The 12,525-nt window shown below is 53.4% G+C and overlaps 1 long non-coding RNA gene across 1 annotated transcript; it reads left to right on the top strand.

Annotated features, from left to right (window-relative positions):
* Nucleotides 1-10,209: 10,209 nt before the first annotated feature.
* LOC132654042 (uncharacterized) lies at nt 10,210-12,306 on the top strand. The gene is made up of 3 exons (XR_009591770.1): nt 10,210-10,357; nt 10,586-10,763; nt 12,216-12,306. It is a non-coding gene; the product is annotated as an uncharacterized LOC132654042 (long non-coding RNA).
* The last annotated feature ends 219 nt before the right edge of the window (nt 12,307-12,525 follow it).

The following is a 12,525-nucleotide window of genomic DNA, read 5'->3' as shown; positions in this document are numbered from 1 at the left end:
GAAAGACAGCATTACTGCAAACCAGACCTCTTTGGCACCCTGAATTTGAACTGGGTCCTGGGAAAGGGATCTGCCCTTTGAAGACTGTAGTGTGGTGGATGCATTCAGGGATGCCCACGGAGCCCCAGGGCCCCACCCCCCCAAGCCAGAGGCCTGTGTGTTCCCAGTCAGAGCTGTCCAGAAATGGGTTACGTGGAGGCAGGGGTTGGCCAGAGGCACTGGGTTTGGGATGCTCACCCCTGTAGACCCCTCACCCTAACTCTCATGGTCATCATAGCCACCTAGCAGCCCATGTCCTGAGTGCTGGTCCCCACTTCCTAAGGAGCCCTTTCCAGACACAGCCTCCCACCTTCCCTGTTGACCAGAAGTTCTTGACCTTCTGCTAGAAAGTACGTTCCTGAGGGTCACACTAAGCATCCATGGGATCTCTAGAGTGGCCCAGGCAATGAATGAATAAACCTTAGACTCTGCCACGAAGTGGTTCTATCCTACTGGCACCCGGATGTTGGGATGACACCACCAGGACCAGCTGACAGAATCATGGCTGCTGAGTCTTGAGTCAGAGGACATGGCTGGTTTGGGGGGTCTGAGTGGCCCTCAGTTTAGTCTTTGTTTCCTAGAGGGTTGTTGTGAGGCCCCATGATGAGACCAGCTTCTTCTCTGGGTTAGGTACTGTTGTGTGCAGATTCCCCGGGTCAGACAACTCTGAAAGCTGAGATGGCAACCTCATTCTGTCCTCTCAGCCTGTCCCTGCTTGTGGCCAGCTCTGAGCTAGGACCTTACGAGGCCCAGACCCACACAGTCCCACCCAGACTCCTCTGACCCTAGAGCCTTGAAGACCTCCTGAGCCAGATAAGTGAACATAGCATCACCCCACTGTCAAGTGCAGGCGACCTGCTTGCGGAGGGTATGCATTTGCTGTTGAGGCCTACACCCATCTTTGTACTTCCATCCCATCAGGACCCATGCTACCACACACAGACATCAGCTAGATTCCGGATGTGGGTGGGAGAGCTCACCTCTGGGAGCTCTCAGCTTTCCAGAACACACCAGACCTGTTCTAAGCAGGACCATCATGTCCCCAGGACTCCACCTACTGAACAGGTCATTGTGGAATTAATGGCTGAGAGCCCTCCCCTCCCTGTTGGGGGATGGGGAGAAAATACCACCATTTACCAATTCACCGTCACTCTTCCCTCCCTGTCTTCCTCCTCTCAATTTTCCCCCATCACTGCAAAGCTGGTTGAATGTGGGGCAGGTTTAGCCTGTGCTCCTCTATCAGAACAAAACAAAATCTCTGCTCAGAGGCACTGCATGCCACACGTGAGAAACCTGCGGTCCACCCCTATGTGTCGGGGGGGTACTTGGGAGACACGGGCTTGGATGAGAGGGAGGCTGCTGCTGCTGCTGAGGCATGGGAAATGGTCCTGGAGGTGTCTCTGGTACTAACCGTGCTGAGGATGCTGAAGACGAGGCTGTAGATAACAGGCTGGATGCTGGAGAGGCCAGTGGAGGTGCTGGAGGTAGTGAGAGAGAGGCAGGTGGGGAATAGCTAAACAGGTGCTTGATAAATGAGTTCCCTTCTACCTGTGTATAAAGAAATCCCCATCCTCTCATAACATGATACTGAGAGACAGAAATAACCAACTTCACTGGAAAAAAACATCCCGGAAGGGTTTGCAAGTATACTGTGCAACAGAGAGATAGGTCACAGACATGAGTCCTCTCTGCTACTTCCATCACACCTCGTTTGGGCCTCAGTTTCCCCATCCCTGATACATAAACGATCATAGGGGATCAGCTAGATGGATTGGCAGGAAATCCCCCAAGTAGATGCCCAACACATCCAATATTAGAACTTCTCCAAGGGCCCTGATGGGAGGTCAGAGCCAGCTAAGCTACTTACCTCACCTTCTTCTTGCCAGGGAGGGTCTGTGTGGGGCTGTCCGGGTCACCCACTGTCTCAAAGCCTGGCCACGGCCCGCACTGGGAGGACCTGGCCTCCGAGGGCAGGGATGGCCGAGTCACTGTGAACACACTGCTCCGTGTCTCTGTGCTCTTGGTTTTCTTCACCTGTCAGCCTCGGCCCCAGAGGCCAGGACTGACTGGTAGGGAGGCATCACCCTGTTCTGTCCATCCAAACACAGACACCGTTTGTCTCGGCAGCTTCTCTGTAGCCGAGGGCGTCTGGCTGACTCCCTCACACAGCCACAGCTTGTTCCTGTGGAGGTGACCCATCCGGACCTCTGTGTCTGGGCATAGTCTGGACTCAGGGACCTAGAGATGCTGCCTTTGTGTGGCTGTTTATTTGTCTTTCCAGAGCCCTCAGGGACCCTGGGCAGCTCTGCCTGGAACCAAGGTTGTGAGGGGACGAACTTTGGTCAGCCAGGGGACAGACCACACTAGGATCTGCAGACACGACCACAGGCTTTGGCCTCTGCCCTGCCCTGCAACCATCCCATAATGGCCACTTGCTGGAAATGAGGTCTGGGAAGGCTGAATGGCCCTGGGCACATTCCAGGACAGCACCCAAGCCTGCTGCTCCCAGGCTCTCCCACTTTGCCAGCAGGAATTACACCTAGGAACAGCAGGGTGCCTTGAACCATCCCAAAGTCCTCCACAACTGGTCAATCCAGGAAAGTTGGGGACTGTCTGGATACTTGGATAATTGGGCTTGAAGGACCCAGGCTTCATATCTCATGGGGGAGCCATCTAGAGAGACAGCCAGTGCCAATGCCAGGGCCACAGATGGCCAGCTACTATCCTAGACTCTGAAGCTGAGAGGCAGTTAGCTTGGAATACTAAGCCACTGTCTTGGCAGCAAAAGGGTTTAGGGTTCCCAGCTTAAGGTGGCTTTAAATTATGTCAAACCAAAACCATCATCAGACTCCCTCACACCAAGGGCTGCACATGTTCCCAGCGCTCCCATGGGTGGTCTCAGAGATAGTGGGGTCATGAACATGTTTCTCATTCCACACTCCCAAGACTCACCCAGAAGAGCCCAGCACTGGGAAAGCAGAGCACTGACCGAGCTCAATGCAGGCCATCCATCAGAAGGAGTCCAAGAGAAGAGGCAGTCCTAGGCTGTGGGTAGCAAGAACCAGAGGGCCCAACCAGCGTCACAGAAGTTCTTGGCCTTCCCTTGAACAAAGAGGGGATGGATTCATAGCTGCCACATCCAAAGACTAAAAGTGTTCTCTCAAAAAAATAGGGTTGTTGACAGCCAGGATGGTTAATGGCTCCAGCAACCTCATGGTGGGAGAACCGCTGGGTTGGGCCAGGTTCAGGGAGCAGTCGCCCTTGATATGCTAGGGAGGGAAGGACAAGGGGATGAGTGTGGGGGATGGTAAAGGAGTCTGTGGATGTACACAGGGGAACCCCGAGCCCTTCATTTCAGGTCCTGCATGTGTCTTCAGTGTTTGGGTTGTCTGATTCTGCCACCTTGTCCCCGCCAGGTTCTCCTCTGTGATTCAACATTCTGCCTACTTCTTATCTTTGATGCTGTGGCTCCTGTCTGCACCCTCCTGTCTGTGTTCTCAGGGTATCTGCAGCCTATCACCTGTCCCTGTCATATGCAGACCACTGTCACCTCCAGTGAGATGGACGTGGCCCCTCCTGGAGCTTTCCCATTTCTCCCCTGGCCTCTGGCAGCCCTGGCACCTATAGGCAGAGAGCTGACGTGTCTCCTCCAGGACTGGCCCTTCTACCTCCCCTGCTGTCTCCTTCCACTCTGGTCTCAAGGACATTCTTGAGGTCCCCATGTGCATGCACCAGGTCCTCTCATGTGCCGAGATCTTTGCATGTGCTCCTCTTCTAGCCTGAAGATTCCCTATTTCTTATGCCCCTCAACTCCTAGCCTGTGGCAGCTGGGGCATATGTGGGAGGTTGGGGACAAGGATAGTGGCATGATGGATACGGTGGATCCTGGCACACGGTAGATGCTCAGCAATGTCTGTGGATGAGTGAGCTTTACTTATGCAGGCTTGGACCCGTGGTTTCTGCCTTCTGGGTTTCCATCCACAACTAATGGAATGGACTAGGCAAGGATCTGCTCCTGAGCTCAGCCAGCACAGACCCACTCAGCTCCTCATCCCCAGGTCTCGACACGGCATCCCGGAGAATCGTAATAGCCCTAGCTGAACAAAGCGATGGCTTTGTGGATGCACTCTGCTTCTTTTCCAGTATTTTTCTGAAGAAGTCCCTCTTGCAGGACCCTGATGAAGGGGTGCCTAACTCCAGGGGAAATTCCGAAGAGCCAAGAGCAGATAAGCCATCTTTATGACAAAGAACAAAGACAGGGAGGGACAGGTACATACCTGCCAGCCTGGGACTCCGGAGGCAGGAGAATGGAAGAGTGCTTACGTAGCAAGCATAGAGGCCTGGGTTCCATCCCCAGCCCTGCACAAAACTGGATGTGATGGCACATGCCTGGCATCCCAGCACCCAGGAAGTAGAAACAGGAAAATCGGAGGATCAGGAGTTCATAGCTATCCTCAGGTCCTCCTCCTCTACACAATAACTTTGAGGCTCAGCATTCATCTTGCCCACAAGAACAAAGACCCACAGACACAGGTCACCTGTAATGACCAGCATATGGCAGGGTCCTTCAACAAAAGAGGTGGAGCCAACTGTGTGCCCTGCCTGGAGAGGGGCAGCCCCTCTGCCTGCAGCCTGTGTGAAGCTCAGTTGCTGACAGATCATGGATCCAAATGAGAAGGGTTTGGGAAGAAACCAAAGGGTGCCAGTCACTATGTAAGCGGCTATGGGGATGATGGTTTCCTGTGAGTATCTGTACAGATGGAAGCCAGAGTCAGGGATGGGTTAAGCAAAGCCCTTCTGCCCACTGTTTACTGTTTGTTTAGAAACAGGGTCTCACTAAGTTGCCCAGGCTGGCCTTGAACTAGTGATCCTCCTGCCTCAGCCTCTCCCACAGCTGGGATGGCAGGCCTGTGCCACCAGACCCACTGCTAATTCTTTCTTAAGTAGTGCACAGGATATGCCGAGGACCACAGGAAATGTTTATAAGGTCCCCACCCCAGGGCAGTAAAGAAAACCCGCGCCTGAAGTGACTTCAGTGGGGAAAGCAAGAACATAATCCAGGGTTGGGGCAGGACCTGCCGCCAGACAGCAGGAATACAGTCTCAGAAGGGCCCCCTCATATCTGCCATCTTTAAAACAAGCCACTCTGTAGGTGTGGCCTTTCTGCTAAGGAGGACAGTGTGCTCGGCGAGGAACGTGTGACAAGGTGCTGGGTGTTATGGCTGCCTGGTGAGTTACCACACGGACACTCTCAGAGTGACTAAAGGAAAAGCAAATGACAGTGCTGGGGGGCGGGCAGAGTGTCTGTCACATCTACCCTAAAACCTTAGGACATGGAGTTAGGGGTCAGGGGAGGAGGGACACAGCTCAGTCGATAAAGCACAAACATGAGGACCTGAGTTTGGTCCCCAGAACTCATGAAATGTCAGGCACGGTGGCCTGCGCTTTTGATGCTAGCACTGGAGAGGCGGGGACGAGAGGATCCCTGGGGCTCTCTGGACATCCAGTGAGGCTTAGTGACAAGCTCCAGGCTAGTGAGAGGCCCTACCTCAAAACAGAAGGTAGACAGTGTCTGAGGGACAGCATCCATAGCTGACCTCTGGCCTCACTCATGTGCGCACACTTACCTCTAGGACATGTTTTTGCTGGCTCTGCTAAAGGTAGGTCCAAGATCACCCAGACCCAGTAGTCCCTTTGGGAACATTCCTTGGGCAAATCTTCATTCACGTTCATCCAGAGACAGTCACTCCATTGCTTCTGGTGACATTTGGTGTGGCCGCCCTACTACCGGAAGCCACTCAGATGCTCCTTGTCAACAGAGCAAGAAAATGAGCTGAAGGACGTGTGCACCATGACATTTTTGTTTGATTTTAGTTTTCCCGGGACAGGGTTTTACGATGTAGCCCTGGCTGGCCCGGAGCTCATTCTGCAGACCGGGCTAGCCTTGAACTCACAGAGATCCACCCTCCTCGCCATAGTTGGCATTAAAGTTGTGCTCTAGGGTACCCGGATGCCCTGTGGAACATTACCCAACAGAGAATGGACAGTCAAAGCTGCCTGCAGCAAGATGGAGGAATCTCACCTCCGTGAGTTCAGGAGAGAAGCGAAGCCAGACACACGGACATGGCTGTCATTTTTGGAGATGAGAAATCTGTCCGTGGGGTCGCAAGAAGGTGCCTGCCATGGACTGGGTGTGCTAGGAAGGCGGGGCAGTCAGATCTCTGGGCCTTGGCCTTGATCTGGGGGCACACGTTACTGATCTGCGTGCCAATGATGCGCTGCTTGCCGCGTGTGCCCTGGAATCACCTCTGGTGAGCCATGCCAGATCACGACCCACTGTGACAAGAAACCCTCCTGTAAGCCAAATGTGCAGAGAATAGTCAAACGTGCAATGCCCTCTGGGAATGGTCTCGGTCTCGCTGACCTGGCCACTGGATCACGGCCAGCTTCCGAGACCATTTCTGAGGAGAGGTGGGTAGGCTGGTCACATTCTTGTCCACCTAGGTGTGTCACACCTCCATCTTAACAATGCACATGGACCAGGGCAGGGCTTGGATCCTGGCTCATTCAGCAAGAGCAGGAGCTGCCGCTAGCCGGGTTCGGTGGTTCCTGAATAAATAGTTCACCGACGCTCTGGGCTGGTCATGGTCCGAAAGCTATGTGCGATAAACTTCCAATTTAATCTACACTGCCAATGTTTTCTCGGGCACTTTCCAACGCCTAGACAATCGACAGAGCCATCCAGCAATGCTAGGCAGCTCCCATGGTGCAAGTACTCTGGAGGGGGCTGTCTCCATCATGGGCACAAGGAACAGGTGGTGACCAGGGTACACAGGGTAGGAAAAGAGCGCAGGGCAACTGGAGAGTGTAGCCTTCTGACTGTGGCACTCACATTTCAAGCCGATGCGTGACCTTGTGACTTTAGGTACTTAAATCCTCAATAGCTGTCACTGACCATTGTCAAACAGCTCCTGTCACATCCGTAGTGCTGCTCCTGAGAGCAGTGTGACCACACATCACTGGGCAGGGTGTAGGTCACCCTTGCACCTGCCACCCCCAGGTCCCCATGAATTCCACTGACCGAGATCATCCCCTGCTCTTCCACCTCCTTAACAGGCTTCAGGGGTTGGGGATAGAATGGTGGCTGCCGTGTTCTACCTACCACATACAGCAGGGAATGAGCTCAGGGAACAGTGAATGTGAGAAGAAAAAAACAAAACAAAACAAAACTTTTCAAGACGAGATTGGTAGACATCCCTGACTGAGCAGGGCTGGTCTCTTGGCGTCCTTACCTATGAGTGTCATCCATCATTCCGGGAACCTGGGATCACGCAGATGACATGGGCTTACAGCCCTGGGCCTCACTCCCCCTGTGCCCTTCTGTCCCTCTTTAATGCAAGACTATCTCTTCCCCACAGAGGAGGGTCCAACTGTCCCTTCCTCATTTTCCATGGCACGCAGGGACAAACAACTACTTGGTGTAGCCTGTGAGTTTGCTGTGGTAAGAAGGGTAGCCAGCCAGGCATGAAGAGGAGGAGAGACAGAGACGGAATACAAGGAAAACACATCATTTGAACAGACAAGAAAACAGAACTATGACTGTGGACAGAGGTGGTGGCCTTGCCCAGACTACATCCAGGTGACCGGGGCGTCACAGGCCTCTGAATTTCTGGGGCTCCCTGGAGGGTTAGCTCTCCATCGGGTGGAAAGAGTTATTTGTCCAGATATCTGGGGAGGACGAGGAAGCCAGGCCCTGGAAGCGGTGGGTCACCTCTGCGTATGTGCAAAGTTTATTCTGCTTTGAAGATCAGATCTACCCAGAGACCTGTCTGGGCAGGACCTGAGGGTTCGCCCCTCCCTTCCTGCCCCTCACCTCTTTCTGTGCTGGGAGTGGTGGGAGTGGGGAGAGTTAGCTCCAAGTGAATAGATGGAAAATGGTTAGTTTCTTGGAGGCTGGTAGGCAGGAAATGGGGGTCTGTCTTATAGAAGCAAAGGATGTTAGGACATCCCTATGGAGCCCAGTAACTGAGGTCCAAAGAGGGCTGTTCAGCTGATCATGTCTGTCAGCAGAGCCAGGTCAACAAGTAATTATAAACTACTTGTGGCCTGAGTAGGGCTAGGGCATGGCTTAGGGGAGCCCCAGTGGCCTTGAGGAGATGCCTGGTAGCATGGGCTCCCCACCATCCTACATGCACACACAGGCCCCTTGCTCTGAGAACTGTGTGCCTGACACAGTGAAACCCTTCACACTCTGTGTAAAAAAGTGCCAGGCCCCTGGATGATTGCCTGCTCTCAAAACTCAACGTGATGAAAGGCTTCCTCAGATTGGGTGGCCATCTGTGCCACTGTTCTGAGTGCCCTGTGGCACCTGTGTGGGGGTGGGAGGGGTGGCTGTCTGAGTGCCCCTTGGCACCGTCTAGGAGAAGGTGAGATCCACTCACACCTGCTCAGGCCCGTGTGAGCAAGAGGCAGCCAGAGACTAGAGGGCTCAGCTGATGAAGAGGCAGCCCTGTGACTTACAAGTTAGAGTTGGCCAGGACACACTCGGGGAGGAAGAATGAATGGAGGCCTCGCAGCCTGCTCATGCGACAAGCACAGCAAGACGCACTCCCCCAGGAGGTGAGACAGGAAGGGTCTGACCTGGGAGAAAGTATAGAAACAGCTCAACACAGGACCCTCTGCTCCAGCACAGTGCTCCTGCCACCAAAACCAGGATGGTGACAACAGCATGAGTGACTATAACAAACACAGCCCTCAGCCCACCTGGGGCATTAGCTTGGCTCCTTCTTCCTTCTCTCATGTTATCACCGTCTGTCAAACACCTTGGTGTGCTCAGTCGTAGGAATGTGACAGTGAATAACTAAAGAGGTTAAAGACCTGAACCCAATGGTTAGCCAAGAATGCAATAAAAAAATTAAATTAAAAAAGCTAGCTGTCCAGGAAAGAGGTGGGCAGCCCTGTGGGGATAGAAGAAGCAGGCTTGGGGTTCTTCCTCCTGGCCATTATTCCAGAGGACAATGTCCCAGTGGAGAAAGGAATTGGAGGGATGGCGGTGCAAAGGCCCTGGGGTAGGCAAGAATGTGATTCATCCCAGAACTCACAGAAAGGACAGTGTTGGTGGCAATTACGGGCCACCAGGGGACATGTAGACCTTGAGGAAGGGTGTGTGCTTTCATGCTCACCTTGAGAGCCCTTTCATGGATTAACCACAAGTAATGACAGAGCCCTCCCTCATGGTCCATGAACCTATTCTTGCCGAAATGTGGCCTGACCTCCGAGGGTAAGTAGATTTGAGAAATTCACCAGTCCCTGCCACTTGTGATGTCCTTCCCCGGGGAGTTGACCCACACCCAGATCCCCACTCAGGATGCCAGCAGGGTCCAGGAGCTTCAGCCAGCACCCCAGAAGCAGAGATTTTGACAGTGGGCCAGGAGGTAGTGAGAGCAGAAATAATATTGCAAAGATTGGAGGTAAAGAGGGGAGAGGTAGGTAGGCCTACCAGCAGGCAAAGCCTCTGCCTGAGGTCAGCCTGAGGAGTCTCGGGGGCCAGGAAAGGAAGCAGCTGGAGGTCAGAGCAGGTCACTGCCAGCCCTGTGTCATCCTCAGGGCTGGCTGTGGCTGTGGAGCAGCATAGAGTCCTTGGGTGACCTGAGTAGGCTGCAGCGCACGAGGAGAGAACAGGGGGATGCCATCGTGGGCGCCTCAGCAGTGCCCAGCTGTGGGCGAGACTTGAAGAACAAGGAGGAAGCCAGAGTGTGGCTGCAGCTAGGACAGGAGGCCAGGGTGTCCTGCCTGATGGCCATGGCCAGCAGCCTTTCACGTGCCCACGGGAGGCCTGGCACCAGCAAGGCCGAGCAGGCTGTGTGCCACAGGACATGTTTAAATTATAGGGTGTGGGCGGGGTTTTTTGTTTTTTATTTTTTGGGTTCCCCCCCCCTTTTCTCTCCTCTGCCCAGCATTCCTGAGGCCAGGCTTGGGTTTGGTTACCAAGCAGCAAGAGGCTGGAGGTCACCCACCCACATGCTGGCAGGCCTCCTTGGCTGTCACTGGCTCCTCCCCTTGACAGCAATTAAGCAAGTCCCAACTGGTTAGTTTGGTTAGCGGCGAGGCACGTGGACGGTAGGCCGTGCCTCGGGTTGTTTTGGGCGGTGTGAATACATGTGGGTGGATGACCACGTGTGTGAGGGCATGCAGGCATGTTTGCAAGCTTGTAGTCTGCACACAGCACACGGGTGCCTGTGTGGGGTCGTGAATACGTGTGGGAGCGTGTGAGCATCCCTGCCTGCTCTGGGCACCTGCAGGGAGTCTGTGTTTACAGGTCTGTATCTTGGTACCCCGGATTCGTGTGGGGCTGGAGAATGAAGCCTATGGGTGGAGTGGGGTGGGGAGCTGTGGGAGGCGCTGGCAGAACCTCCTGACGTTCAGGCCTTTTCCCTGGAGCCAGCCTTCGTGGAGGTGAGCTCCTTGCTGGGCCCCAGCTGTGAGGTTCTCTGGTCGCCTTGGATTGTCCCATGACCCTCACTTGTCCCCCTACTCTCTACGTAAGGACCTGACCTCACAGCCCATGCAGCAGGGCCCCGGACCTAACAGAGCCCATGTCCCTGTTGTTAAGCATTGCTGTCCCTGGCCGGGCATCTTCCTCTACAGGCCTGGCCTGTGCGTTTCCGGTCCGATGCTGGTTTGTGGCTGTGAAGCAACCGGCACATAACTTCTGGGGATGAGAGGTAGCTAGCCATCAGCCTCCTGTGCGTGTGTGCATGTGTGTAAACATGTATGTGCATGTGGAGGCCATGTCTGTGTCTTTCTCCATAACTCTCCGCAGTAGTTTTTGAGGCAGGGTCTTCCTCTGGCTGGTTAGACTGTCCCCAGAACCGTCCTGTCTCCCACTCCCCAGTGCTGGAACAGCAGGTGGTCGCTCCCATGCCCCGCTTCTATGTGGAGATCAAATCCAGGGCCCTGTGTTTGCACGCCCAGCACTTTCCCCACTGAGCCTCTGTCTGCGTGACCATGCGCCTCCATCTTTAAATGGCGGTAAAGGGCATGCCACGTGCTACTGTTGAAACTGTCTTCCTGTGGACACTCCCAGCGTGGCACAGCCACGACTGCCAGTCGAGAACGCTCTCATTTTCCCAGCTCAGAGCTGTCCCCATTTAGCCCCCGACTCCCTCCCCAGCCTCTTTCCACTGTCTTCTTTCTCCCTGTGCGTCCGTCATCCTGAGGACCTGGCGAAGGCAGCTGTGTGTTGCCTCTGCTTTCTTTCTCTCAAGGCCATGTGCTCCATGTCCACCCATGTCATGGCGTGTTGTCCTTCCTAAGGCTGACTGATCCACCACTGGCTGATGGACCAAGTTTTTCTCACACACATCTGAGCTGTTTCCAACTTTGGGCTGCTGTCGATTAAACGCTGGTGTGAGCATGCATGGAAATCTGCCGGATTGCCAGCTCTGATTTTTTTTTTTTCTTCTTTTTTCAATTTTTTTTTTTTTCTTAAATTCAAAAAGAGTTGCCTTGCTGGGTCACCTGCACTCTGGAAGCTTTTGGAGCACTGTAAAAGTGGTTTGCACACCAACCAGAGAAACTTTCACCCCATGGCTGGAGGTCTGGTTCCTCCAAAACCCCAACCTCTGTTCTTTTCTTTGGTATGCATTTTTGCTTGATTGTTTTTGTTTGTTTGTTTGTTTGTTTGTTTTTGAAACAGGGTTTCTCTGTGTGGCCCTGGCAGTCCTGGACTCCCTCTGTAGACGAGGCTGGCCTTGAACTCACAGAGATCCACCTGCCTCTGCCTCCCAAGTGCTGGGATTAAAGATGTGCACCACTATTGCCTGGCTTCCTGGGTATTCCTTCTTGTTGACTTAAGTGACTCATGGTTGACACTGGGTGATTTCCACTGTGGCTTTGCTTTGTGTTTCTCTAATGACCAGTGATGATACTAGTTCTCCTTAAGGAAGTGTCTACTCATAACATTTGCCTTTTTAAAATTGGATTGCTTCTGTTGTTATTGGATTGTAAGAGCTCTTTATATATTCTGGGGTGTGTGTGTGTGTGTGTGTGTGTGTGTGTGTGTGTGTGTGTGCTTTGCATCATGTGTGTGGCTGGTGCCCAGGGGGTCAGTTCTCTGAGCATTTAACTCCTGGCTGTTGTGGTAAACAGGATCGTGCTTTTGACTTCTTTTTCAGGTGTGTCCCTGCTGGCGGGTAGACATGATGCTGACCTTGTGTGCTGCAGTGCCACTTTTTACACATAAAATAAAATTGTTTCCTGAAGGCATTTCTTAGCTCTAGTAGTTTTCTTATGCATTCTTTGGAAATATTTGAGCTACAAAATCACGCCATCTGCAAACAGTTAGCCTTACCCCTTCCCTTCAAGTTTCATTTGCTTTAGGCCTTCCATTTTTCTTTTCTTGGTTAATACCCATGGCTAGAACTTCAAGTGCAATGTTGAACAGAATGGGGAACGCAGGCACCCTTGCCTGGCTCCTGGCCGTTG

This window comes from Meriones unguiculatus, chromosome 1 (assembly GCF_030254825.1).
Source record: "Meriones unguiculatus strain TT.TT164.6M chromosome 1, Bangor_MerUng_6.1, whole genome shotgun sequence".
Classification (NCBI taxonomy): Eukaryota; Metazoa; Chordata; class Mammalia; order Rodentia; family Muridae; genus Meriones; species Meriones unguiculatus.
This window is presented reverse-complemented; position numbering and strand designations above follow the sequence as displayed.